The sequence below is a fragment of the Mirounga angustirostris genome, unplaced genomic scaffold (assembly GCF_029215605.1).
Source record: "Mirounga angustirostris isolate CCGP_5_RB_7025 unplaced genomic scaffold, mMirAng1.0.hap1 SCAF_9, whole genome shotgun sequence".
In the NCBI taxonomy this organism is placed as follows: Eukaryota; Metazoa; Chordata; class Mammalia; order Carnivora; family Phocidae; genus Mirounga; species Mirounga angustirostris.
Window position 1 is genome coordinate 74,797,248 of NW_026991717.1, and position 26,965 is coordinate 74,824,212.

General features: G+C 41.7%; 1 pseudogene; it reads right to left on the minus strand.

Moving 5' to 3' along the window:
• Positions 1 to 988: 988 nt before the first annotated feature.
• LOC123840770 (ubiquitin-ribosomal protein eL40 fusion protein-like) lies at positions 989 to 22,237 on the minus strand (annotated as a pseudogene).
• Positions 22,238 to 26,965: the final 4,728 nt, after the last annotated feature.

Here is a 26,965-nt window from a genome sequence, read left to right on the forward strand (position 1 = left end):
ATTTTTATTCCTTTGTCAAATGCTTTTATTCACGGGAAACTGAAGGCACATGTTTACTAGGGATAGAAATAGAAACACAATAAAAACCAGTTTGATAGATGATCTAGCCTATTCTTCACACTTCCCTGTTGTTTTATTGATTTACAGAACACAAAGACTAATCCGCATTTACATTGCTTGTATTTCCCCGGATCTCAAAGGACTTGTTCCCCTTTGCTCAGATTAACCAAGCCAATTTTTTTTTTCTTTGTATCCAGTAGCCTCCGTGACAGTCGAGTAGCCTGTCAACTAATCAATTTATGCTGCAAAAACTAATTTTTACTTTAAACAAACATCCTAACATTGTGTTGACACAATTAAATGATTTCTGCGTTATACCATATATCTCACACACACCCCAGGGAGCAGGTAAGAGCTCCAGCTGAAATCACGCGCACGTGCTCCTGCATCAAATTAAATATTTTCCCCTTAATCCTACCACCAGCAGCTGTTAGGTACCGGGGCTTATTGCATATGGCCTACATAATGAGACCGATCCAGGCGGTTCCGGCTTCTCCGCTGAATGCTGAGTAGCTTTCTTCCCCCCAAGGACATTAAGAGTTACCGCTATTGAAAGAAGTTCTCCTGTCAGTGAAGAGTCTCGGCATACATGTTTGGAGATGAGGGGAGAAAGCATTTAAAGCCAGAGCTTCTACCTTGATTAAAATAAAAGGGATTGGCACTCTGCAAAGACTTGAAACTGGTAAACTCCCCAGAGTGGCGGCAGGATGAAGAGGAAGAAAGGGTAGGTGCAGCAAGAGAGGAGATCTTTGCTCTCTTTGAAACCTGTCAAAAAATTAGGTCAACATGATTTTGTATTTTAATGAAATAACTTAAGGGTAAGCCCGAGACTTGGAGGCCGCTAATACTTTTATGCTAGAGTGGCTTGTCATGCTTGACGTAATGTCTGGCTCTGTATGAGGAGCATCGAAGCTAATGTTCTCCATGGCTAATCGGCCTTTAGCTGCTCCTGTCCTTTTAAATTCTCAGTAGCTAGAGCATCCATATGGATATACCTATCTCTAACAGTATAAACACACTGCTGGCTGCACATCATCATTTCAATTGTCAAAACAGATGAAAGGATTTCTGATACTCCAATTAAACTAACCTGAAAAAAAATCATTTTAAAATGTGCTCCATAAAATAACCTGAATGTTAAAACACCAGAACCTTCCGACCATTTCCTCTGGCTGCATCGTTAGCATTCTACCCACCTCCCCCCAAACCCAGGGCCTTATCTGATTTGATTACTTTTAGAATGAATTTGGTTTTGAACATGAAAGCTGAGGAAGCTAAATTGGAAGAATAATGGCTTGGCATTTTATGTCATTTGGTTGAAATTGCAGGTGTGGGAGTCGGGCCTGCTCCTCTAACTCGTGCTTGGCTATTTCCCCTTTAATTCACCGAATTTGAAATGGATTGCCGGTTCCAAATTACACTACACTTAAGGGACTTGCAAAGAATGCCTGTGATTTAGGATCCTACATTATTGCCTTGATGAAAAATTATGCAGACACACTCACAGCCCTACAAGAAAACTACTTCTTGTAAAACAAGAGTATTTGACAAACACCAGGAAGCTGAAGATGATAAAACACATTCTAAGCTCCTTTTCTTATTAATCAAGAGCGGGTACTGTGTTAATGGCGGTCTGAGGTATTGCATGGGAAAGAATCCGTGCAAGAGGGTATGTGAGAGCTGGTGTATGGTAACTGTGACCTGGATGATTCTAACAAAATTCTCTCATTTGAAAGCACTTAGATGAAAGGGTAGTTTCTAAATACCAGGATTGTAATTACTTTCAAGCACCAAACATAACTTGCATTATAACCAACAGTACATTGACCCTTGAACAACATGGAGTTAGGGATGCTGAATGCATCACTCCCGCCCCCCACCCCCACCTCCTTGCTCAGCTGAAAATCTACGATAACTTTTGACTCCCTGAAAGCTTAACCACTAATAGGCTACTCTTGACTGGAATCCTTAAGGATGACTGAAACAGTCAATTAACACATATTGTGTATGTTATCTGTGTTATATACTGTATTCTGGCAATAAACTAGAGAAAAGAAAATGTTATTAAGAAAATCATAAGGGGGGGTGCCTGGGTGGCTCAGTCGTTAAGCGTCTGCCTTCGGCTCAGGTCATGGTCCCAGGGTCCTGGGATCGAGTCCCACATCGGGCTCTCTGCTCAGCGGGAAGCCTGCTTCTCCCTCTCCCACTCCCCCTGCTTGTGTTCCTGCTCTCGCTATCTCTCTGTCTGTCAAATAAATAAATAAAATCTTTAAAAAAAAAAATTTATAAAAAAAAAAAATCATAAGGGGGGGCGCCTGGGTGGCTCAGTCAGTGGAGCATCTGACTCTTGATTTCAGCTCAGGTCATGATCTTGAGGAGTGAGATCGAGCCCCTGGGGTTTCCGTGCTCCCCACTCAGCAGGGAGTCTGCTTGAGGATTCTCTCTCGCTCTCCTTCTGCCCCTCCACCCTCACACACACACACACACACACACACACACACACTCTCTCTCTCTCTCTCTCTCTCTCTCAAATAAATAAATCTTAAAAAGAAAATCATAAGGAAGAGAAAATACATTTCTAGTACTATACTGTAACAAATCTATGTGTACGTGGACCTGCATAGTTCAAACCCATGCTGTTCAAGGGTCCATTGTATTTCTGAATAGAAGGGGCATCTTGAATGAGCAGTACTCATCTATAATTATCAGTACTACTTGCTTTAAAGCGATATACACTTTAATTCCAAAGTTTTGCTTCTTACTCTGACTTTAGCTCATCTATTTTTCATATTAATTTGTATGTATAAGAGCGATACACTAGGATATGTTACATAGGTTACCCGGTTCAGGGCAATATATGAGGTTGAATTTTTCAAGTTGCAAATTAGTCACTCTGAGCTGCCTCTTCAAGCAGCTGTGCTCAACCTCTGTCCCACATTATGTGCCTAAAACCTGCCAAACAGGTGGTTAGGGAAATAGGAAATGCGTGGTTTAACTTCCAAATATGGCCCAAAATACGGTGGATCTTACTGATGTGCCACATACACCTGAAAAGAGTGCATATTCTGTTGTTTGTGGATGGAGTGTCCCATAGAGGTCGTTAGGGTAAGTTGTTTGAGACTGTTTCTCAAGTCTCGCATGTCCTTGCTGATTATTGATCTACTATCAGTTACCACGAGAGGAGTGTTCGGGTCTCTAAGTGTAACTGCAGACTTGTCTATTTTTCCTTTAGTTCTGTCAGTCTCTGCATCATGTATTCTGAGCTCTCCACTGGTAGGTGCATACACATTTAGGTTTGTTATATCTTCTTAGGAAACTGACCCTTTTATCATTACATAATGTACCTATTTATCCCTCTTTATCCCAGTTTTCTTCATTTTGAAATCTACATTTTCTCATATTAATATAGCCAACACAGCTTTTTCTGGGCTAGTGTGTACGGTGTCTTTTTATATACTTTTAGTTTTACCATGTCATTGTAATTAAAGTGGGTTTTTGTAGACAGTTTATAGCTTGATCTAATTTTTTAATCCAGTCCAGCAATCTGTCTTAATTGGTGCCATTTTGATCATCTACATTTAAAGTAGTTATTGATATGTTAATATTTGAGTCTACCCTTTTATTATTTTTCTGTGTATTCCCTTTGAATTTTTGTTTTTTTGTTTGTTTGTTCTTTTTTGCCTTCTTCTAGGTTACTTGAATATTTTTAGTATTTCACTTAATTCATGCATTAATGTTTGGAGTGTATCTTTTGGTATTAAGTTTTAGTTATTGCTCTAGGGATTATGTATAGACACCTAGTTATCTAGTATGTATAATGACTATTTTACCACTTCAAGTAAACTGTAAAAGCCTTATAACCATATATGTCCTATTTATCCTTATCCTCCTTGTTATAGTTTTTATACATGTTATATCTGTATATATTCAATGCACCCTGGCCCCAGATAATGTTATAAGTTTTTCCTTTCAAGAATCACACATATTACAAGGAACATAAAATGAGAAAACTAGGCTATGTTATCTACTCAAGTGTTTACAATTTCTGTCACTCTTTCTTCATTCCTAAAGTTTCAAGTTCCCCTTCTGATACTATTTTTCTTCAACTTGAAAAACTCCCTTTAGCATTTCTTTTAGAGCAGATCTGATGGTGACAAATTCTCTTAGTTTTCCTTCATCTGAGAATGTTTTTATTTCAACTTCATTCCTGAAAAATATTTCCAATGGATATAGAATTGGGAATTGATAGGATTTTTTTTTTTTTTTTTGGTCCAGTTGTTTATTTTTTGTTCCCAGTGGTTAAAAGATGTTTTCACTGTCTAGGCCCCATGATTTCTGTTGAAAAACTTGTGGCAATTTGTGTTGTTTCCCTATATGTAATGTGTTGTTTTTATCTGGCTGCTTTCAGGATTTTTTTCTTTGTATTTGGTTTTCCTCAGTTTGATCATAATATGTCTGAGCATGATTTTCTTTGTGTTTATCCTGCTTGGGATTCATTGAGCTTCTTGAATTTGTAAGTTGTGTCAGCAATTTACTCTCCTATAATTCACTAGATAACACTACCTTTATGGCTACTATATGCTGCCCTGTTAGAGAGAGAAAGTCCTAGTACATTCCTGATATCAAATTTTAAAAATGAGTGCAGATGAAAGATATACTGAAGATGGGAAAGTATAGTTTTTAGTTTTTAAAAGATAAAGAGGGGTAGGATAAAAGTACATAAACCAGCCAAAGAATTTGTCTTCAGTCTTTTTTTTTTAAAGATTAATTTATTTATTTGAGAGAGAGAGAGTGCATGAGTGGGAGGGACAGAGGGAGAGAGAGAGAGAATTTTAAGCAGACTCCAAATGGAGCACAGAGCCCAACATGGGGCTCAACCTCACCACCCTGAGATTATGACTTGAGCGGAAACCAAGAGTAGATGCTCAGCCAACTGTGCCCATGTGCCCCTCGTCTTCAGTCTTTTATGAGTTTTTAAAATTTGTTATTATGAAGATGTTATGTCCAGAGTTAAAAGGATCATCAGGAGTCAGCATGAATTCCCTCTGGAAAAATCGTATCAGATAAAACCCAATTTCTTTTTTTTTTCTTTTAGATAAACTTATTAAGCTGTAAAATTGGAGAATTGATTACAAGTAACATTTTTCAGTAGCAGGGCAATAGGTAAGATCTTCCATGCTATTCCTTTAAGCAAAAGGGAGAAATTTGGAGTGAATATTACCATTAAATGTTGGTTTTGGCAACTGTACCAAAGGGGTGCTGGTTAGTCAGTCAATTTTAGCCCTGGCAAATTCTTTCTTATGCATCTGTCATGATTTCTGTTCTAAATCCATGAATGGGTGAAACTATTGAGGCCAGAAGACATAATAAATATTTGGATGACTGAGTCAAGATCTAAAAGAATAACACTAGGGTGCCTGGGTGGCTCAGTTGGTTAAGTGACCGACTCTTGGTTTCAGCTCAGGTCATGATCTCAGGGTCATGAGATCGAGCTCCGCGACAGGCCATGTGCCTAGTGCAGAGTCTGCTTGGGACTTTCTCTATCCCTCTCCCTCTGCCTTTCCCTCCTGCTCTCTCTCTTTCAAATAAATAAATAAATCTTTAAAAAATAAAATAAGAGAATAATACTTACCATTTCATTGGGGCCTACAATATATCAGGCAGTATTCTAGGAGCTGGAGACTGGAACCAATGTGTGACTCTTGGAATTATCCAACCTCTCAGCAGGATAAGAGAAGGCAATGGTAATCAGCTTCTCTTCCAGGACATCACTTTCTTGTGGTTTCCTTCCCACCTCCCTGATCTCTTTTTTTGGTCTCCATTGCTATTTCTTCCCAATATTGGAGGGACCAAGTACACTTTTCTTTATTCTCATTTCTAGGAAACTTACCAAGTCTCATGACTCATACAGATCTATAGCTTTGAGCTTCCAAATCTATATCTCCAGTCTAGACCCTTCTCCCGAATCCTGGCATGTGTTTCCCACTGTGTATTTGACACCACCACTCCATTGCCTAATAGGCATTCCAGGAATGCCAAGCCTCCACTTATCAAATCTCTCCTTTTGTAGTCTTCCTAATTCACTAAATGGCATCTCTATTCTTCCAGTTGTCCTTCAAAAGACAGTTTTTAAATAACAGACTTCCTATCCCCTATTAACAAAGGAAAAGGAGACTCAGAGAGGTGGAAGTTCTCTGTCTAGATCACATAGCCAGTAATAAATGGTGTCAGGGTTAAACCTGCGTTGATCTGTTGCTCACCATCTCCAGATGTTTCTAGTCTTTAGCAAAGTTACATTGAAGCTTTATGCTTTGGTCCACAAAAATAAAAACAAATTAAAAATCTATGAATATAATTCAGGAAAACAGAGTTCTGCAGCAGTGGCCCTTGGTAAAGGCCTTGGTTTAACATCAGTGTCCTTCTGTAGGAGGTAGCTGCTGACACAGGATACTTTATTTGAAAATTGTCTCTAGGTTGATGGAGTTGCAAGTATATTACACTCTGTATTTGAAAGAACAAACTTGCAATATTCTGTTTTATTTTGGAGACAACATACTTAGAAAGAGAATGCAAAGTGCCTTCAGTAGAAGGCGCCAGGATGATAAGGGAGTTTGAAGTCATGACTGGGAGCAATTCTTAAAGAGCTGGAGAGAAGATGGCCCGGGAGACACTATTTTTGGATCTGTATTTCAGTTCTATATAATAAACACAGAATGAAATCCTACTGTGTGTCAGTTGGGCACTATCATAAGCACTAGAGATACAAAGATTGAAAAGTATGGTCCTTGCCTTCCATTATCAAAGAATAGGTATAGAAGTTACACAGGGATAGAAAGGTATGTCCTTTAGATTGAGCCAAAATCTAATGGAATTATTCAAGGGTGAAATGAGCTAGCCTTTTGCCATCACTAAAGATATTCAAGCACATGCTGGAAGTCTACTTGGTATAGGAAGGAGGCTATGGAATTAAATTAACCATTGTATGAATGATGGAACTACAGGACCTTTAAGCACTTCCAACCCTGAGATGCTATGATTCTTTCATCTGTGCTATCCCTGTCCCTTAATGCCATAAATAATTGGGACATAACTGCAAAAAATTGCATTTACATGGCAAATGTAAATCATCCACTTCTTTGGGTAAGACTTGTCCTTCCTATTTTAAGCTCATGTCACTTAGTGTGTCTTTCTTCTGTCCTAGAGAATATTATAGGAAACACAAGCTAAGACAGATAAACCCATTAAAGTTGTAAATGCAAGGGGTTCAAACTTATAAACATGTGTATTTATTTTTTGTACCCTAATTGCATCTAATAGAATCAAATAAAATTGATAAAAAAATTGATATAGATAAAGGATAAGCTTAAGGTGCTGGAAAATATCTTTCTTAAAAAAAAAAAAGTTTATGTTACAACAAACTAGGGACCAGTAGTTAGCATTTTTAGATTACTTTGCTTAGATTAAAACAACTTTGCTTAGATTAATTACTTTGCTCAGATTAAAACAACAGTGCTCTTTCTCATCATGGCCATCTGTAGTGTTCTCATCATTTTAGCAGCGGGTGAGTCCTTTTCTTTCTATGAACTTTACAAGTCAAGACATTCCATAAGTTGATTTGATCAGGTGGGAAGAAAGCATAACAGCGAACCGACAGAAGAGTTTTGAAAAGTGTGGCAGAATTTGATCAGTTCCCATGGTTTTATAAGAACAAAGGAAAATGCTCAGATTTGAAGTCTTGAGAAAAATGGTAAAGGTAAGAAGAGAAGGACATGGAAACGTATTAATTCAAGATACCTCTTGAACTCTTTGAATCTGATCATTCTAATAAGCCACGTATATAGGTTCAGGCCCTAGTAGTATGCATTATTTCACCAGGCACTTTACAACGGCTGCATTGTTTTTCAAATGGTCTCTAGATTGAGAAAAGTGACAGAACTACAATATAAATCTCATGAGCTATTTGGACAATGATTTAAAGCCGACCGATAGCCAAGTGCAAATACATAGATGCATTATTGAGCAACTTCTGTGTGCTGCTGTGTGTCTTGTCATACAACCAACCCTAAGCACAGTTCTTGGAAGCTGGTGTTGCTACTGCAGCTTAAACACACAATCTTAAATAGCATGCCAAGCCTAGTTCTTCCTGATTTCACACCTGAGGCTCATTCCACAGAATCCATGATGGCAAATTCTGGCATAGATTGAGAGTCAATTTCGTTTAGCACCGATAGGATTATTTAGGCATTTTACTCCGACATAGGCAAACAGGACTGGCCATGTTCTTGCAAAGATCTAAAGCCAAAAAAATGGCTAACAAGTCAAACTTCCTGCCCCAAAGGATATTGACAGGGTCCAGTGCTTACTCTCACCTTGGGTATTCTGAATTTTAGCCTTCAGGCTAACCTTCCTGGATCGGAGGTGTGGAGAGGGGTTATTAGGTAGGTAGAGCGAGGAGGAACATATATCAGATAAACTGAGAGCTCCTTGGGAGAATCCAAAATTGGATTTGGATTCAGGCCAAAACAGACAGACAGGGATAGTTACATACTTTTCAGGACCCAGTGCAAAATGAAAATTCAGGACCCATTCCTTGTTCAAGAGTCAGGAAAAAAAGCACCATTAAAAGAAACTCAATACGAAGCTCTTTCCTTTCTTCTGGTAACTCTCTCTCGACTTGTCATAGTATTTTTTATTTGCTATTTAGCGTCATTCTAAGTTAAAAAAATTAAAATGTTAAATTATTAGCATAAGCTTTACCATTTATCTTTATATTGGGCAATACCAGCTCTTTTGTGTGTTTTGTTTTGTTTTGTTTTTGTTGTTGTTTTTAAGTAGGCTCCATACCCAGCACAGAGCTCAATGCAGGGCTTGAACTTATAACCCTGGGATCAAGACCTGAGCTGAGATCTAGTCGGATCCTACGTGCCCCAGGGCAATGCCAGTTTTAAATGCAAATATAAGAGCATTTAACTCTGATGTAGCATCACCAAAATGACACCATTTGTGCATGTGTATTTTGTTCTTATCACAATAGTGAGCATGCTGCACAAAACTAACTCAACTGTTTTTATTTCACTTCCTTCTTTGTTCACATCCTCATACTCTCTGCTTTTCCCTACTGATGAGTCAGAATGGACTGAAAGAAAAGACACTGTTTTATAAAGGAACTATTGTCTCTTTCTTTCTAAGCCATCATTTTCAGTGTCCATTGTTGGCTAACATAGGGGAATAACATGGGTAAGAAGGACAGGACAGGTTTCTTTGGTCATTTGGGTTTCTTAAAACACCATTGTCTTCTTTCTGCGTTCAAAAAAAAGTTCTGCTTCTAACAGAAAGTATGGCTTCTTGGGGATGTCAGTGCCCATGTTTACTCAGTTATAGATATAATACACTTACCTTGTACTTGCTTTGAGTCCCACTTTGAGTCCCTCATGTATTGTGAGTCTCCTGGAATTTTGTATTCGTGAGACATCATGAATGCTCCTATTTCATGGTAGCAAGAAATAGTAGTGCCCATGCATCTTGGGTGGATCTCCTAAGCTCATGCACGTGCTCCATTATTCCATTGAACTTCACTCATTCAAGTTCAAAGATAAAATGTTAAGAATTTCAAGATGGCAACAACAGAGCATGAAAACAAGCATAGGGCCCTTCTAAGCACTAGGCCCCATGTGACTGCACAGATTGCATACTCATGAAGCTGGCCTTCCCTGTGGACAGATGTAGAAAAGATGCTGGGATTTCTGCCAGGATGGAGTAGGGCCTATAATGTCTATGTCTTCCTGTGGTAACAAGTAAGGACTGGTTAAAATACAGAAAACACAACTACCCTAAGGGCAGAAATGTAAACAGTAGTAGGTGGAATGAGGAGGAAAGTTAATCCATGAACAACCGGTAAGGCAGCAATGAGTTGCCCTTCCCCGCAGACTCCTTTATCTCCCACCTTGGACCCAAGAGCAGGCCAAATCAGGGAACTTTGCAGTAGGTGCAGGCAGCACAATCTCTGGGAGAAGCCAGTCTTTCTGACCAGAAAACTGGAATAAGGGGCTCCTGTCCCATGAGACTGAGAGTGGGGGTGATCTCTTTTTTCCCCTCTTTTTCTGCTCCCGGCCCTGACTCAAGGCCAACTGCTGTCACAGATCTACATTGCTTGATGGCACTTAAAACCTGAAGGAAAGCCTGTCTTTCTTGATCGGGATCATGTAGAATGTCCTTGGTTGTAGGAAACATGCACTGAAGTGTTACTGGGTGATGGCGTATCTTGTTGGCAATCAATCTGTATTTATCTATATTCGTGGAAAATCGGAGTTCACATGGATGCATCCAGTTCCAAGCCAACATCACAGGGTTTATTCTAGTGTTCTCTCTTTATTTGTAACTTTCTTCTTCATCAGTGAGAAACCTGGTTCCCGTCAGCCTTAATATCCTCACTGCTTTGATCAGTCCCTCTGCATGTAATGCCCTGCTCATCTGTTCTGTATGTGACATCCTGCTGTGGTTCCCCCTCCCTTCCTGGATGACCGACCTCCTCACCCCAGTCAGGCTCTGACGCCCCATGACCACCACCCCCTTAAGCCTTCCCTTTCTCATTCTCAAGGACTCTAACATCTACCTCTCAGAAATCCTGGCTCTCCCCAAAAGCTAGCTCGGATTGTCTCGTTTCAGGATTTCTTTTCCTTTAGTGCCCATGGTTCTTGGTCCTGCCGCTTGGAAGAATGAAGAGGTAGACCAGACAAAGAGTGGTGGGCAGCAAAACAAAGTTTATTGGGTGATAGTACAAAGATCCCAAAGAGGCAGGGGACCCAAGAGGGTTGTCCTTGGAGTTTCTAAGTCTAGGGGTTTTTATGAGAATGTTGGTGGGCTGTTTTAATCTGAAAAACCCTCCATGTGCCTATTATCCAATCAGGTTTTTGTCCCCATGCTCATCTGCCTATCAGGTAGTTGTTCATGTGGGAAAGGGTGGAGGGCTCCTTCCAGGGTGGTGTAGAATAACAGGATGGGGTCTTTTTTTCCTTTAAAGGGGAGTTTCCTCTTAGGACAGAGCCCCTTGCCCCTGCCTGCCTTTCTCCTCACTATCCTCCATTAGTCTCACCTAGTGGCTTTGGGATACTGTTTTCCAGGAAAGGAGGAAAAGGAAAGAAAACCTTTAATTTTAAAATGCTGCATTGCTCACTTCTATGCCCAGCCTGCTGGGTCTATAATTTCTCTAGCTCCTTGATACGGTCTCATCATTTACTGTACTGTCTCAAGTACCTAGCAAAGTGCCCACCATATTGTGTGCACTTAAAAATAGCTATTGATTCAATTAGTGTTGCCATGACCTGTTAATAAGCCCCTGAGTTTCATGTTAGCTTCTGCTTTATGTTTAGATTTCTAGAATGTATAATCTGTACAGGATAACAATGATAGCAAATATGTAGCTTGCCTAGTGCTCCATATTTTCCAAAGTGCTTTCCATGATTGAACTTAATCCACAGCAGCCTAAGGAATATGTACGATTACTATCACTACTTTGCAAGGACATTTACAAGGCAAACAGAGGTTACATAAATTACCCCAAAGTGTACAGTCAGTAATTCATGGGGCTGGGATTTGAACCTAGCTTCAGAGTCCACATTCTTAACTACTGTGTGAATGACTATGGCTTTGGTTCTCCCTTGCACTCCAAACTGGCTCTGTTACTCTTTGTATTCACACAGTATCTTTTGAATATTTTTGTATCCCACATGGCTTGTTTGCAGTGCTGATACTGGGTATTAATTTTGCATGCCTCCAGGATTATGATCTTTTCACCTGTACTCAGCATCTAACCACATAATCTCTCTGGTTCTGTTAAAACTCAGGGGCCAGCACTGGGTTTGCTGGGATGGCAGAATGCATCCCATTAGCCACTAGTATTTACCCTGTCGACCCCTCTAATAACCATGGGGGGAAGTGGGATTGAGATGGATATCCCCTTTTAGACTACAGAGAATGAGACTTACTAATGCTTCCTTCTAATGGGCTTATTCCTAATCCATATGGTATACATTTCAAGTGGCATTTCAATCATGATTATCAGATCATTAAATCTTAGTGATATTTTATTGTTTACTCTTTTATCTTTTTTATAATTTCAACTTTGATTTACTTATCATTAATTAGGTTTTCAATATTGGTTGTGACTTCTTTTCAAGTGTTTTTTCATCTAAAATATTTGGATATTTTTAACTCCACTGGTCTTTTTGGGGCATCATCCTACCACAGTAACTAGCTACACAGTTAAATCTGGCAGTGTGCCTCTATATTTATTTTTAAGTTGTCTCGATGAGCTCAATTGGAAACTTCCATCTGAAAGGTTTTCCTCCTAATTCCCAATCCTATTATTTCTGTGTGTGTTCTTCCTTCAGCCAAAACCCCTCTCATCATTTAGAATCAGGGCTGAATATCCTATTCCTCTAAGACTTTCATTTTCATACCCAGGACTTCCACATTCCCAGAATTCACCTTTCTTCCATTCCCTGGAAGTCATACTTTGTTTCCAGGCAGGATTTGGTACCAAATACACCATGGAATGTATTTCAGAGAACTCTTTGTTACGTATCAGATGCATGTACAGGCACTTGGCACACCATCCAGTTCCTCAAAACTTGGTTTTCTTTAACAACAACCATACATCATTTCCTTATAGAGCTATGAGTAGTAGTTTTGTCTCGTTTCACTTGAGAATTTTATTGAGCATCTTCTCCAACACATGTGCACATGCTTGAGGAGACCCTGCTCTCTGGGCTGGACCTGGTTAGGGTGCAGCGTCCAGGAGGCCTGTCCCAGCACAAGAGCTGTGGAGCACGTAGCTCAGAGGAGGGGAGCTGAGAGGCAGCCTCTTATGGAGATGAAGTGAAAGGCAAGGGAGACCATCAGATGGATTGGTCAGTATGACGGGGATAGCCAGAGCAGGGAAGGCCAGATCACAGCTGAGATAGGATTAAGCAGAAGGTGGGAGGAATTGTCTGAGCCCAACAGGGGTTTTTATCAGGAGCCTACAGGCACTTGAGATGAAGACAGGATGGTAGCTACTAAAGCTACTGACCCAGCGTGAACACTCATTATGTAGCTTCTGGGGTGCTGAGTTTTTCCTCTTTCCTTTGTGTGGCCATGTCCCTCTACTTTCCAGCCTTATGACGGATTTCCCTCCATTTCCTCATTGTGGTGCCACGGAGTTACTTGAAGTAACTTTAAAATTCTTCTTTTTCTGTGGAAGAGTTCCTGCTGCTTCATCCTGACCAGCTCCTTTAAGAACTCAAACCACCCCCATTCAACACAGCCTGCCTGCTGGCCCCTCTGCTTCATCCACAGCCTTCACCCTGAATCCCTCTGCTCAATTTCACACTCACACCCGGCTTCTGATGTAATACTATTTCCCATTTCTGACCTTGTTTCTCCCCTCAGAACTCAGTACTATCTTTCCAGCTGCAAACTTTGCTGCTTTTCCTGACTATGATTTAGTTTTTCTCAATTGTCACAGCCTCCAGTAGCCAATAGCCAAACTGGTCAGCCCAGTCCTAGAGGCTGTCTGTTGGCAAAGCTCCGGTGGTCTGTGGCCCCAGGGGATGCTCAGGAGTCCTCTGAGTGGAATGTGTCACCTCTCTCCTACTAAGAAATTCGTCTTCCTCTCTCATTGGTAGGAGTGTAGAGAGAGACTCTTCAAACAGAGGGATCAGGGGTGCCTAGGTGGCTCAGTTGGTTAAACATCTACCTTTGGCTCAGGTCATGATCCCAGGGTCCTGGGATTGATCCCAGCTGAGCAGGGAGCCTGCTTCTCTCTCTGCCTGCCCCTCCCCCTGCTTATGCTCGCTCTCTCTCAAACAAATAAATAAAAAATCTAAAAAAAACACAAAAAACCAACAAAAACCAAACCAAACCAAAACAAAACAGAGGGATCAGCTATAGTATTTACCATTCTCATGGTGGTTGTTTGCCTCCGGCAGAAAGACACATAGCACACCCTCCTTCGGCTTCCATACCTTTGTGTTGTCAGGTAGAGTTATTGTTCTTTATGGCTTTCCCTGCCGGCTCCCTTAATGGACTTCCAGAAAACTAGTTGTATAGTACAGTTCCCCTTCATCTCTGCTGAGATAAAAAAAAAAAGTTTGCTTTTAAAAGTTTTCTTCATAATGTCTCTCATTCCTTTCTCTATTATACAGGGGCAATTTAGGGGGACAAATTTCAGCAAATTAGTACAATTATCTTTAGCCTGCTGGTACATTTCAGCAGGTCCTACCCACACTGTCTTCTGTCAGCAGCCCATGCAAAGAACCTGAATAATCTTGGAAATGCATAGATAATCCACAATCCTTATTTTCCCTTTAACTTTAGGATTTTTTCCCAACTCATTTCCCATCTTAATGGTTAGCAAGAAACAAAAAGGAAGTACTTCAACTGTATTTCACTTCCCTTCTCATTCATAATTGTAGATAGCAAGAGAGACCAGAAAGATGTGTGAATTTATTCAAGAAAATTTATTGTGCATCTCCTATATGCTAGACACAAGGCTAAGAAGTGGCTTTACAGAGATGAAAGAACAGTGTCTATTTTCTAGGAGTTGAGAGCCCAGTGGGGGGTGGGGACCTACATAAAATAAAGTCCAACATAAATATTGACAGAAGAGTATTTTAAGTGCTGTGAGGACATGTAACATACACGAGGGAGAAGAGGCTCAGGGAGAGCTTCTGAGAGGCAATGGTGCCTGTGCTGAGTCATACAAGGACTAGAAGGGGCTGACCGGATGTAGGAGGACACTGATTTCAGATGCGGGGAACAGCACTGACATAGGAGGCAAGAAAGCTGAGGAGAGTGTGCTGGGGTTGCAGGACACGTGGCGTGTCTGGAACATGGGGAATGTGGAGGAGTCAGGGAAAAGTGACGGTGGGAAGGAGAGAGTTTGGGGCCAGATCACGGGGGCCACATGTGCCCTCCTATGGAATTGGAGCTATGGCTCCAGGGCTGGAAAGCCAACTGGTGAATTTAAGCAGGAGAAGGGCATTATGATAATGTGCTTTTGAAGGGAGTTTTGGCTCCAGTGTGGCTGATGGTTTAGAACAAGACAAGTATAGAGGCAGGAAGATGAGAATTAAATTCATACTGGGAAGAGTTGTAAGGGTCTGAGTCAAGGCAGAAGCAATGAAAATCGAACAAAAAGATTTGAGGGACATTAAGGGAGTACAATTGACCGAATTTGGTCCCATTCTGACCGAGATGGAGAAATAGAGAATAATTCCCAGACTTATCTTTTTCTGCTTAAGTAACTAGATAGACTTCATAATAATAAAGGACTTGTACTATAAAAAATAGCTGACATTTATTGAGCACTTTCTATGTGCTAAGTAGTTTAGGTATATTGCCTCATTTATCTTTAAAATAACACTGTGGAGCAGATCTTATTAAGCACATTTTACAAATAGGAAAAGGCCAGCAACTTCCCCAGGATCATGTAATAAGTGGCCAAACTGGGATTTGAATACAGTGTGGGTGCCTCCGGAATCTGACCTTCCAGCACTATCCTATTTTGTCCACAGGGGATAGATTCGGTTCAGGGAAGAGACGAGGAGTCCTGTTTTTGACATGTAGGTGGATTTCTAACAGGTAGTTGTGATGTGGCTTTGAAGGTCAAGTGAATGATCTGATCTGGGGCCAGCTATCTGGGGAAGGAGCCGGAGAGACAACCAGGAGTCCACTGAATTGTCCAAAGTGCTCCAAAGTTGGTTTCTTATCTCTTGTGACTCCACAAAAGAAGGAAGCCATGATCATCTTCAGCAGGGTCACGCCAAGCTGCTGCAGCCTGTCCCTTAGCCTCAACCCATCTCATCACCCTGCCTCTGTGACAGGAGTGGGTTAAGTTTGCTCCACTTTCTCTTTTCCTTATGATGATTCTTATCATGAGAACACATTAATCTTGTGCTATTTTCTGTTTTCATTACAATCTTTGTCACACAAGTGGAGCATCAGAATGTTAATGCCTCGTATCTTCTGTGAAGAATAGTAGAATTCTCCATTGCTTTGACCTTTCCAATGTTCTGTATTTCGATTGGGTCTGGAAGTTGATGATTAATGATAATTACAATAATTACACCAAGGGACTCGAAATATAAATTACCAAATGTTCAAAGGAAGCCACTTGAAACCTTTAATAGAATCTTGAACAATCTCTGTCCAAATGTTCCCACTTCCTCCATCAGACGTCCCTCGGTGAGTAGGTTGGGAGAGATTCAGCCTAGGTTGTAGCCAGAAGAATAAAAGAGCTGTGATTTGTGAGTCATGTTTTAGTTATATGAAGGGGGAAAAAAGAAATCAATTTTTAAATCAATAGAATGGTCCTTTGCCCAAACAGCTTTGCTTAACAAAGAGTGAGCATTCCATAAAACAAGACTTCGCTTTCGATTCAGATCATTAACTACGATTCCCATTAGGCAGGAGGTGCCACGGGGAAAGGGGATATTTACTTGTCTCCTCTGCTCTGGTTTCTTGGCTTTAATTTTAGGGAGGTGTAGCTTTTCAGCATGGAGAAATTAAGACCCTATGTGGCTTTTGCTCCTTTGTCTGCAGAGGCCACCCAAGCCTGGCACTGATATTAGTGCAATCATATTCTCTGTGAACCTTTGCAATGGATGTGATGCAGATTCCCTGAGGCCTTTTTTTTTTAATAAGTAGTAAGAAACACTGGAACGTGGGGTTCATTTTGAGACCCCGGGTTATTTTCTTCCTGCTGCAGAGATTCTACCTGCAGTTGTGATACCAGGGCAGAATATAAAGTATCCCAATCTCAAACCAGAAGGTTGGAGAAGTTACCATCATGCTAGGCTTCCAAAGGGAAGAATTAAGGATGACGAGACATCTAAAGACATCTGTGGGTGGTCACTCTGGAGCATTTTTTTCATAGGATGACAGAGTAGAAAGAACCACCTCTTGCTACAGTTTTGGCACATTTAAATACAGGCATCCTGTCGACTTTTGACTATGTCAGTTTATGTTATGGTATACCCTATTTCTAATTAGCATTATCCAGACTCTTTAACATTTAGAAGTCTATGTATTGAGAATGTTGCGGGAGAGTGGAAGAATGGCTGGAGGAGAATGATGGAAAATCCTCATGGTGTCATTGTCTAGACATGGATGGGACGCTGTGGGTTTGCATTGAGGCCAGGATTGACTGAAGCTCTGTGCTACAGGTAAGAACCTTCGCAACAGGCAAGATGCACATTTCCTGAAGTTGGTTGGTTGGTTTATTTCAATGAAAAGGAAACTCAGTGGAGGCCCCAGGGCCTTGGGGCTCAGGCCAGAGGCCCCCCTGCAAGCAAGGAAGAGCCAGTGGAGGGGTCTGATTTGACCTTCTTCTTGGGGTGCAGGCTGTTGGTGCGGCTGTGCTTCTTGTGGTAGGTGAGAGTGTGGGGGTGCAGGTGAGCATAACACTTGCCGCAGATCATCTCACCGTAGTTGTTATTTCAGGGCCAGCTGGCGGAGGGAAGGCTCAATGATGCCACCCCAGAGGCGAAGCACCAGGTGCAGGGTGGACTCTTTCTGGCTACTGTGGTCTGAGAGAGCGTGGCCATCCTCCAGCTGTTTGCCCGCAAAGATCAGATGCTGCTGGTCAGGAGGGATGCCCTCTTTGTCTTGGATTTTGGCTTTGATGGTCTCGGTGGTGTCATTGGGCTCAACCTCAAGGGTGCTGGTCTTGCCCCTCAGGGTCTTCACAAAGGTCTGTAATTTTGAGGCTGCTGCCAGGCCACTGCCACCAAACCACCAGGCCTCCTTGTTGAAGAGTGTTTTGTTTTGTTTTTAATAAAAAAGTAAGAAGTACACAGCCCAGGGCGGGCCTTCTGGCCCCCACACAGCAGCCCTCCCTCTTGATTTTGCTCTGGGATCTGCAGGGCCCCAGAGCACCACCTGTATTCTCAGAGGCATGTCGTGAAGGTGACTCTGAGGATTCTCAAGTTCAAGTAGGCTGACCCCTACTTCCACTGATGGGCAGGGTACTTTGGGATATGTTTCCTTTCCCCAGAAGATCCCACTGGATCCCAGAAGTTTCTAATGAATCAGTCGGGAGCACGCCTAGACAGTTTCAAGTAAACCCTAACTTTTAAGAGTGTTTTATATTCATGAAGAACATGGTGCCGAGTGTGTGTATACGTGGCGTACAAGCATATTTCGACTCATCGTGAAATTTCCCTTTTGAGAGGTGTCACACTTTTCTTTGGCCTACATTACATCCCAGAGGGTATAGGTATGGGGCGAGAGTTTTAGTCCGTAATGTTAACTGGATGGAGCATGACCATCCGAGTCAAGTTTTGTCATTATTGTTCCTGCTTCTCCCCGGTACTCTGCTTTGGTAGCAGAAACAGAGCCTTAGATGGGTGAACTTGAATTCAACCTGGATGCCTGATGAGTTAATAAATGAATCGAGAAGCATTTGGTGAGTTCTTTTCTTCAAGTGGAGGCATGCTTTTCTTGAGCTTTTTATCCTGCAGAGGTATTCAGAGCTTGTAAACATGAACTCAAGGAAATTCAGACTGTGACAGTTGATCTTATAACCTCTGCAGTTACTACCATATTAAATTGCATCCCGACTACTTGGAAAGCACAATGTTTTTGATCAGCTACTGAGGTCATGTTTGTGGGGTCAAGTATCCCATTAGACTTATATTCTCTTCCAAATGGATTTGTACCTTTATTTTATTCTGCCGGTTGTTTTTCTGGTCTATTATTACAGCTATTATTGCAGCCTTAAAAACAGCTCTTTTTCCCACTCCTAGAAGTTAACATTCCTAAAAAAAAAATAATAATAAGTGGATCTAATGAAAAAGCTAATATACTAACCTCCCCTTTTGAACACAAGGTGTGTATGTGTGTATGCGTTTGTGTGTGTGCATATTTTGAGAAAGACGAAAAGAGAGTTAGTTAATAATATTTGTACGTGAAATCGAGTGATTGAAGACCGATTCTCTCCTGTCTTAGCAGAGCGGAGAGAAAGAGGGTTTAGATGCACAAGAAAAAGAACAGGGTCAGTACCAGACGGGACATGAGGCAATACTGGCCGATATGTGAGGAACCGATGCAAATGCTACAAGCCAGTGTTGTTTGGAGGCTGCCTAATGAGTCTGGAGAACTACCCAACTTCTAAGGTTCTTTGACTGCCTCACTTAGCTTTGATTTTTATAAATAGTCACATTTGTTCCAACCCCTGTCTCCACATCCTGTTAGTAGTATCAGTCAATTTATATATGTCGAGTGGGAAGTACATTAATTTAGATTCCCTGAACATCTGCTGGTGCCTAGATGGTCTTGAACCGAAATTAAAATCATTGAGTCATTCACCCCACAAATATTTATTGAGCATCCCGGGGCCTGTGCAGTCTGTCAGAAGCTCCCTCAGCAACTAAGGGCACTCTGTGAGAGGAAACACCCACGAGAATTGCGAAAAGAAATGAAAAGCCAGTTGGAGCAGGCCCTGGAGAATTCACTCGTCTCTTCCTTTGTGATTATGACTGTTCCCAAGACTTTGAACTGCTGTGTGTCTAGATTCCCAACTTGTATTTGAGACTGGCTTTTCTGGGTTTGTCTTGCCTTTCCTGGTGTCTGGATTCACTCCTCCTCCTTCAGCTACTGCATGTTTCCATTTAGCCCCGTTTGATTTCCTGTCTCTGTACTCCAGCCATAAAAGCTTCAAACCCTACCTTCCAGCTCTTCTTCTTCATAGGTGGAAATTGACCTGGGATGGGGATGGGGAGGGAATAAGACAAAGTCCTCGCCGCGGGGTCCAGGAGCCCGAGACTAGGTGCTCTTTATCATGCAACGGAATAGGCTCTTATTCTAAACAAGGGCGAGACAGCATAGCCTGACTATCCTTGCTTGGTGGGTTCTAAGATCTTGTCAATTTGGGTATGACTGAAAGATTCCAGGGTTCCTTCGGTCACGCCCGTCTCCACGCCTTAAAGTCGGTGCTGGTGGTGCTCGGGCATGACCACGACCCGTTGCTGGGCATGCACTAAGCTAAATGGGGCAAGGGGATGAACTCGTTTCCAATCCTGGCTCTCTGCAAACCTGCTTTCACTCTGTCCTGCCTGCATCTTGCAGGGTGTGATAATCACTTGCTCACTGATTCACCTCTTCTGGTGCTGAGTGGAAGCTATTGTAATCAATTAAGGTCACGAGGATTCTATTTGTGTCCCACTGCCACAGCCTCGGAATGATACCCTACCACCATGAAATAGTTAATTCATTTGTCGAGATGGCCCCTCTTAGGACTGAGATAAACTGACTCATTGTGTTTCCTGGTCTTGCCTTTCACATGCTCTGTTGTATTAATCACAGAGGTCCCTTTTTAAACAATCACCGTATGTCAGCGTCAACGTCATATTCGTATATAGGAAAATACACAGTCACCAGTGTTGTAAACTTTACAGTTTGCATTTTGTGTCACAATTGTAGTTTGTGGTATGAAATAATCACCATCACCAGTGAATCCTCCAGACCCAGATCACTCAATACAGTGAATGCCTTTCAATATCCTGGTTCTTTTTTGCCACCCTCCGTATTTTGTAAATGGGACACTGACCTTCCAGGTTTATCTATTTCTCTCACTCACAGGGCTCCCGATGGCTTACATCTTCCGTGGCCTTCTTTAGTAACAACATTCACTTTGTGATTCCTCTGAAAGCTGAAAGCTCAAAACACTGAGCAAACTGAAAAGTCAAAGCAAAAGCCCCTCTTCCTCTTGATCATTAATCACTGGCTGGGTTTGTGTGTCAGAACTTGGTGCTGCTCTGATTTCTCTCCTATGCCCTTCGGGCAGAAACCTCTTCTTATTTGTGTCTTCTGGAGCACCCAGGACACTGCTGGAGCTCCATAAATAATTAATCTCACCAATAATAATGGGAAGCAGAGGCTTCCAAGAGCCTTCCTTTCCCCCGTTCTGTGAAACTGGTGTTATGGTATTTTGACTATCAAAACAATGATTAAGCGGCTTTGGCACACTTTATGTTTGGGCTAAATGCGATTTTGCTAATGCACCATCTCGTTCCTCCCTCCCCCAACACTCGTATTTTAATGATTTCTAATTAATATTGTAATATTTCTTGAATAATTCATGTTTTTAAACAAGAAAGCCTGGCATAAATTTATGTCAATCTGTTTGTGTATTGCAGTGCTGTGCACAATAAACAAACAGTCTGCTTCCCTTGGAGACTCGGGGAAGAGGCAACAGAAAAGAGAAACATCAGAGGATGGGGTTGGATTCTCATTCCTCCCCAGAAGAGAAGGGCCCCCAGGTCGCCTTCTGAGGTTTCCAGGCAGACACCTTTGTCTTTGCCATCCCTCCACCAACAGTCATTCCATTTTTCTCTCCTGACAGGTACCTGAGGCCTCCAAGCTGCACTTCATTACCCCAAGCCCTCCTCTCCTCCTTCCCCCTGTTCCCTGAACTCTGTGCCCTCTCACCACCAGCCCCATCACAGATTCATCTTTTTGCCCCTCTGGACATGGCTCAAGGATAGGTGCAGACTGTAATCTGATGGACTAGGCAGGACCACGTGGATAAAAATCTGGGGTAGACTTCTTCATATGGTCGGCAAGTATTTCCCGAACACCTGCTGCTGGTTCAGAACCCCACAAAGCCTGAGGGCACTAGATCATTGGGTAATCTTGGCCAAGTAATGCCATTGTTCCTCTATAGAGGGTCCCAAGGAATCCATCTGGGACTCTCTAGAAGTCTAAGGGGGATTTCTTTTAAGAAAGGCCTGAAAGCCCCTTTCTGGACAGCTGCTGATTCTCAGGCCACACAGTTCAAGCTATAGTTGCGATGTGGTAGAAAGCCATGGGTGGGTTTTTTTGTTTTTGTTGTTTTTTTTTAGTTCTCATTTTCATTGTGTTTTTCAGTAAAAACCAACCTAGGGACTCTCAGAGGAAAGGTTTCAGAATAAAAGCCTAGCTCCATCCCGAGCCTGCCATCCTGCCCTCAACTCCATGTGGTGGTGATCTTTACTTGTTCAGGACTAAGGTCACATTCCATTGAATTCAACAGAAAATTACTCAGGAACCCGGAAGCAGGAACTTGTTTTCCTTCAGCCTCTTCTTCTTCTCTCCGGTCTAGGAAGGCTGCTACTTTAGAACAGCTTCCCTGGGAGACCTGCTGCCAAGTGACTTGCATTTCCCCCCTTCTTCTTTGGATTTGGAGGAAAGACTTTCATATCTATCATTTCTGCCTGCATTACAGCACTAGTAATGCTGTGCTGACCCTGCTCCTGGGGCCATTAATGTGTGTCACTATTAATTAGCAGCCAGTGGAATACCCAAGCCAGCGACATGGTGCACTGAGATGGATGTGCTTGTTTGGATTGCGTTGCTATTGCTAGGCTAACTATCATTTGTACTAATGATTTCCAAGTAGGTAGCAAAAGGGTAGGAGGGAAATGACTTAATTTGATTCTTTTCCCCCACTATCTCTAAGAGCATTTTTAGTGGTGAAAACTTTCTGCAAGGCAACAGCTCCTGAATTGTTTGAGGTCTTTGGAAAGACAGTTATTAACTGACCATATTGAGATAGGGAGTGCTGGTGATTATGTATATGGTATAATCTTCGTGGAATGGAGATAACATACCTGCCCTCTGACGGACTGCAAATGGCCTCTATAGACACAATCATCCTGCAGACAGAAGGGTCGCCCGTTGCTATTGCTCGTCCTAATGACACTGAGATGTGGAAAGTGAAGTTGAAAGTGCACACAAAGTAGTAGGGGGTATGCTGCTGGTAGGAAGAGGAAAAATGGAGCTTGCCTCTGCCCAAAGGGCACAGGAAGGCAAGATGGAATTTAGGGAAGATGATTACATCTACATGAGGGAATTTGTAGCCACAGTAGTTGAGCCTCCTAATAACTTTGAAAGTTTTCAGAATGCACATTTTCCTTCCTACGTGCTCCAGTGTCCCCTTGACACGTGGGCATAATGTTGTTCTATCTCATAATACTGTTGCCACATTTCCCAACCCCTAGGGCTAGAATTAAGAATGGACATCTGCCTAGAACTAGTTTGGAATCAGAAACTAATGTCTCTAAGCTCAGTTATATTTCAACAGTAATGGACAACTTTTGTACACGTCCCTCTTGGTGCATTTCCTGCCCTCAGCCATTGTATTCAGGGACTCTGCCATACTTCCCTCTGTCTCCAAACTCAGTTCTGGCTACCTCATCTCTCATTTCCAGCATTTAGCTTTGTGGGAAAAGCACTCGGATTCTACTCTGTGGTTTAGAAACTTCTCATCATGCACCCATCTTCCACCTGTTCAAGACTACTACTGCCTCCAGGGTTTGGGAATCTTCAGTTAGTTCCTTTGGGTTGTGCTCCATTTGCCATTTCTCCCTCTCCTGGATCTTCAAACTTGCCAGCTTTACCAATATCTCTTGAGTTTCTGTCGTAAAAGAAATTAATGTAACTCCCATTTTCCTTATTCAAAAACCTGTATTTTCCCTTCCCTTCATAGGAAAGTTTCCTGAAATAACAACCTCCAACAACTATCTCTGCTTCTCCCTTTAAGTTTGTTTCTCAATGAGGGCTAGACTTCCGCCTCTCTCCCTGTCACTCCACTAAACTGCCAAGCAAAGACCACAGACAACGTCCTTGTAGCCAAACACAGGCAGCGATGTTCAGTTCTCATCTGAGCTGACTTTTCTATAGAATTGACCAGAGTTGGCCCTCCTTGTCCCATGATGTTCTCGCCTCATTTGGGTTGGTTTCCATGACAATTCTCTTGCCAGGATGGTTGTCTTACACTTCTGGTGGTCCCTTCTCAGCCTTGTTTGTGGGATCTTCATTCTATGTCTATTACTTAGATGGTTGGAATTCTTGAGGGCTCTTTCTTCTGTTCTCTTATCTTTTTTATCATTGTGGTCTTTTGGAGAAATCTTATTCTAGGTTTTAGTTACCACATACAAGCTGGCATTACCTTCTGCCCTCCCCTCACCTTTTAAAATCTTTGACTCTCTTCTTAGCATTTTGTCTAAAAGCATGAGACTTATTCATCAGGACCCCAGTTCTTCTCCTCTAACCCATTATGTTCAAAACCAAAACAGTTCTCTTTTTCTCTGAGTCTAAGATGTGATCTCCCTTCTGTATTCCCTGTCCAGAGACTGACAACCATCTACCCAATTGCTCAAGCTGGAAATCTGGCCCTATCTTTTCTCTTTTATTCTCACTTGTCATCCAGGGTGAATCCTCTTGACTCTGTAGTTCATTGTCACCTTCATTGCCACAGCCCTGATTTGCATCCATCTCACTGTCAGATAATTTTTCTAACTTGAGCATCAGTTTACTGCTCAGACATCTTGTATTCTCCCCAGTTTCTTGTCAGATAAAAAGTTATTTGGCCCCTTGTACTTTTCCAACCTCCTTGTCCACCATTCCCCCTCCCACACTGTATGCTCCCCCAAGATATGTGCAGTCCCTGGATGCTGCCATACCCTTTCATTCCTCCATGCCTCCATACACACTGAATCCTCTACCTAAATGTCCTTTCCCTGGCTAGCTCCTGTTCTTCCATGTCCTAGGTAAGAATCTGTCTTGCCTGTCAAGCTTTCCAGGACTCCACAGAGAAGATTGAAGGCTCTTTCTGTATTCTGTTCTGAAACTCTGGGGTTGCTGTTTTTGTTTTGTTTTTTGCATCCTTCCAGCTACTGGACTCTAAGCATCTTGAAGGAATGAATCTTTTTATATTTGTAATACCTGCTCACCGCCTAACACAGTATAAATGTTAAATAAATGTTTATTAAAGTTACATAACGATTCCACCTTTCACTTGAGGTCATTCTGTGTTTTCATCAGCTCTGAACTCCCATTTTATTACAATGAGAGCAGAATCACCTATAATTCCCAGATACAGAAAAGTGGGTTGTGGCTGTGTCCTTGTCTCTTAAAAGGTATGTTACCTGGGATAGAATATTTGATCTTTCTGGTCCTCAGATAGGATATAGCATGATATCAAGGTTTTTCTATTGTTTCCTAAGGAGACTGGGGCTCCTTGAAGGCAAGAGGAGGCTGAGGACCAGGGACTCTGCACCCTCGTTCTTTGTTTCAAAGAGAAGCTCCACCTTCATCAATTTTATATATAGTGATCACATGTAGAATTGTCTTTAAACCTAAGATTCCACTGCTAAGATATAATTTGGAAACCACTTCATGGGGTTATCTCTAATTCTCTTCTAGCTGAAAAAATGTCTGTGGTTCTGTGAGCTGCATAGAATATTGGCCTGACGAAGCACCTCTCCCAGAAGCACAATGGAAATGCATTACATAATCTTTGTATAAACATTCAATTTTACACTTTTTTTACATAAAAGAAGGAGGGAAAGGGTCAGGGTTTAGGGATGGAGGAGGAAGCAAAGAGGAGGAAAAGGGGAATCAGGAGGTCAGTGGAAGGGAGGGCCAAGAGAATAAAAAGGGGAATTCACTGCAGGCAGAGGATTCCATTGCTCTTCCACTCCAGGAGCATATGCTGTGAAGAGAGCGTGCACTTCAGAGTGCAGATGAGCCAAGAAAGGAGAACCTGCTGCTCCCGGAAATCTTCCCAAGTGTGAGCATCTCACGGTTCTGAATGTGAGTCAGGTATGCAAAGAGACATATTTTTCATGCAACACAACCTAACGTGCAAGCTAACAACATCATTTGGTGTTTAATGAAAGAAATGGTGATTCTGTTCCTGAGCTGGAGGGCAGACTATTGGACTTTGAAAGACACTGCTGGTCTCTAAAGTGATGTCATGTGAACTGTTTTGTGTGCACTTTAAGGGTTGTTCAATTTTCTGCATAGAATGGAACATAACAGACAACTCCATTATGAGATATCTGCACACTCAGAGTTGTGTGGTTTTTCTGTGATCATAAATCATCATGAATCTTTTCTATGAGGAAGCTGCTTTACATGTAAACTCTAACCATGTTTATTCACCTGGTATAATAGTGATTAGGATAAACAATGTAGAATGTGCTGGAATCTGCAGAGGAGGTGCATAAATACTGGAGCCAAGCAAAAGCTGTAGACAGAGCTCATAGTGTCAGCTCTGATTTACATCATAACATTTAAATGCAAGAAGGAATGTCGACTCTAAAGAAAATCAAATACATTAAAACAAAGCTCTATGCATTTTTAGAGCCATAGACAAAATAAACCTGAAATCTATACCCTGTTTAAATGTCCTTGATAGAAAAGATAGAGATTCTGCCTAATCATGGAATTGAGAAAAAGAGAAATAAATCCAGATACCAAAGGACAGAAAAGAAAATGCTACATAATGATTTTATAATACAGAAATAGTTTTACTCAAGAAGTACATTTTAAAATTCCATTGAAAATGCCATGTAAAATCGAATTGCCTTCAGACTTTGAAAATAATATGGGGGATGGCTGGAATTTCAAGGTGGAGAATAGCCTGCTTTTTAGCAAGCCGATTTCATAGCTAAACTCTCTTATTAGACAACTTTCTGAGGTTTCTACCATTTTTAAGAGATTTATGTGTTGTTATCAGTTCCATTTAAGGTACTTACTTATTAACACTGCCCTTGGAAAATCCAGAATGGTTAAAAGCAGCAGATTTGAATTTTATTATTTTGCTTTGCAAAAAAAAAAAAAAAAAAAAAAAAGAATGTTGCTGGCTGGGCGCCTGGGTGGCTCAGATGGTTAAGCGTCTGCCTTCGGCTCAGGTCATGATCCCAGGGTCCTGGGATCAAGTCCCGCATTGGGCTCCCTGCTCCTTGGGAGCCTGCTTCTCCCTCTGCCTCTCTCTCTCTCATGAATAAATAAATAAAATCTTAAAAAAAAAAAAAAAGAATGTTGCTGGCTGAGAAAAGGGATCAGGTCTAAACTTTTATGAGAGTAGTTCATATTTATT